The sequence below is a fragment of the Austrofundulus limnaeus genome, unplaced genomic scaffold, assembly GCF_001266775.1.
Source record: "Austrofundulus limnaeus strain Quisiro unplaced genomic scaffold, Austrofundulus_limnaeus-1.0 Scaffold393, whole genome shotgun sequence".
NCBI lineage: Eukaryota > Metazoa > Chordata > Actinopteri > Cyprinodontiformes > Rivulidae > Austrofundulus > Austrofundulus limnaeus.
This window is the reverse complement of record NW_013952795.1, coordinates 458059-460922: the sequence shown is the minus strand read 5'-3', so window position 1 is coordinate 460922 and position 2864 is coordinate 458059.

The window sequence follows — 2864 nt, the reverse complement described above, 5'->3', positions numbered from 1 at the left end:
CCATGTTCACAGGTACCTATGTTCCCTGCTACCTATGTTCCCTGGTACCTATGTTCCCTGCTACCTATGTTCCCTGGTACCTATGTTCCCTGCTACCTATGTTCCCTGGTACCTATGTTCCCTGGTACCTATGTTCCCTGCTATCTATGTTCCCTGGTACCTATGTTCCCTGCTACCTATGTTCCTTGCTACCTATGTTCCCTGGTACCTATGTTCCCTGGTACCTATGTTCCTTGCTACCTATGTTCCCTGGTACCTATATTCCCTGCTATCTATGTTCCCTGGTACCTATGTTCCTTGCTATCTATGTTTCCTGCTACCTATGTTCCTTGCTACCTATGTTCCCTGGTACCTATGTTCATTGCAACCTATGTTTCCTGCTACCTATGTTCCTTGCTACCTATGTTCCCTGGTACCTATGGTCCCTGCTACCTATGGCCCTATGTTCCCTGGTACCACCAGGGAACATAGGTAGCAGGGACCATGGGCTATGTTCCATGGTGCCTATGTTCCCTACTACATATGGTCCCTGGTACCTATGTTCCCTGGTACCTATATTCCCTGCTACCTATGTTCCCTGCTACCTATGTTCCCTGCTACCTATTGTAAAAATGAAAATCATGAAAGATGCTTAGCTCCCCCTTCAAAKTCTCCAAAAAATGAAATAAATACTGAATTACAGTTCAGGCATTGTACTAGTGAACATTGGGGATCTGGGGAACAAAGGGATGGCCCCCCTGAAAACACTACTACTTTGGTTGAAGGCATCCAAAGACTTTAAAGAACACAGCTTCTGCATAGTGTAGTTGCTCCTATTTTAAAATAATCCACTATGTGATAGTAAGTAAACATAGGATAAGTGTCCAATTCTGCACACATTTTGTTTTTGTCCGCCTGATCAGGATAAATCTCAGAGTAATCGTCTTTTCGCACCTCTTTAAGGAAACACTGATGTGTTTGCAGAAGCCACAGCTGATGGCATTTCTTTGAAAAATAACTAAAAAATAAATCTCAGTACCATTTTTCCTGGTAACTCATACAGTTGTCCTACCAAATGGTGGATCTCTGGTATGACTGGTTTCTGGTCCCGTCTAATGGAAACTATACGTTAAACATACTCTAAGTACTAAAAAGACAACAATAATGTTGCTTTTAATGTTTGAACTAAACTTCTATAGTTCCATTTTCATTTATAAAATCTAAATTTGTTCTTAGTCTAAATGTCTATAAAAAGTGCTGTTTTATGTTCATTTACTGTCCGTCCATGTTTTATTTTGCACTGGTGGTTTGTTTTATTATGCTGTTGCACAGTATATGTCCAAGAATGTCCTATATTTATTTATCTTTATTTAACCAGGCAAATCCCACTGAGATCACAGAGCTGTTTTTCAGGAGAATCCTGGACCTGAAGGCAGCCTACACACATGCATGTTTCTGGACTGCAGAAACCAGAGGAAACCCACACAAACACAAAGAGAACAGCCTTCTTTGGCATTGCCGTATTTAATTGTAGTCATGCTCAAATTACAATAATTTGATTTTTTTTCTGCAGAAAAATAAAAAAAACCTCTGGTGGTCACAAGAAAGATTCTTCCCTGGTGTCATCGTGACATTTTAACTGTGTTCAGTCAACACTTAAACACATTCAGGCATAAAGAAGGAAGAGAAATTAGATTAATTTCACTTAAATGTTCTAAAAACAAACAACCAGTTGTGTGAGTACAAGCTGTATTAATAATGTAAAGTAGGAGATTCTGATGAAAACAACTGTAGATTTTAAAGAATGATCTGTTCTTGTGGCTTTTATTTCTCAGTCGAGTGAATTATTATGACCAAACCAAACTGAGAAGTAATGGCATTGGCAACATTTGATTTATCATAGCAGAACTGTACTTTATTATTATTCAATGTCGTTCAAGCTGCTAGAAAAGTCTAAGGACTGCCAAGGCAGTGAAGTAATAGAAGTACAAATGTTTATTTTTCTGTTTCTGTCATGATTTTTAATCCACTCTTCCTCTCACAGTTTAGAAAAACCCAGACAAAAATACATAAAACCATGCAGGTCGGTCAGGAGCAGTGCACTACGTGTGGCAGGCCATTTTAACATAAAATCTGGTTCATATGACTATGTGTAAATTGGCTGAAAGAAGCATGAAACAGTTGAAAATAAAATAGACTAAAGGAGAATAATGAAAGCTAAAAGAGCACAAAAAAGCTAAAATTAACAAAAAAGAGCTAAAGGAAGCTGAAATTAGTACAAACAGAACCAAAACAAGGTAGAAGGAAAAAAAAGTCCAGTCAAGATTTATGAAGTGAGGATATTGAAAACAGCTCCATTCATTTTTAATTAGAAATAACAAATGGCAGAAAAAGCTAATTTTTTCAAAAAGTGTAAATAGGTGAAATACCAAAAGTCATAGCCTGAATGTTCTGAAGGAGATGAAAGTTTTGATTAAAAAATGTTGAAATATAAAACTGTGGGACAAATTTTGCTTTGAAAACCTTACAGAAAATAAACAAATCTCATTGTGTGAATGCTTGATGGCATTCACACAATGATAAATGAATAAAAGTAGTACCAAGTTATTAGGTTGTTTATGATGTTTTTATTCCCATGTTTAACTGTTAGCAAAGTTTGCACACCGGTAATATTGTTTATTGTTTTATTTGGATCCCCATTAGCTTCCACGGCAGTGGTTGCTAGTCTTCCTGGGGTCCATAAAATCAAAATACAAAAATACAATTAACAATACATACAGTGGTTTGCAAAAGTATTCAGCCCCCTTTTCCCTGAGTGCAACCAATTGCATTCAGAAGTTGCCTGATGACTGCTAATGACTCAAAAGGGTCCACCTGTGTGTAAT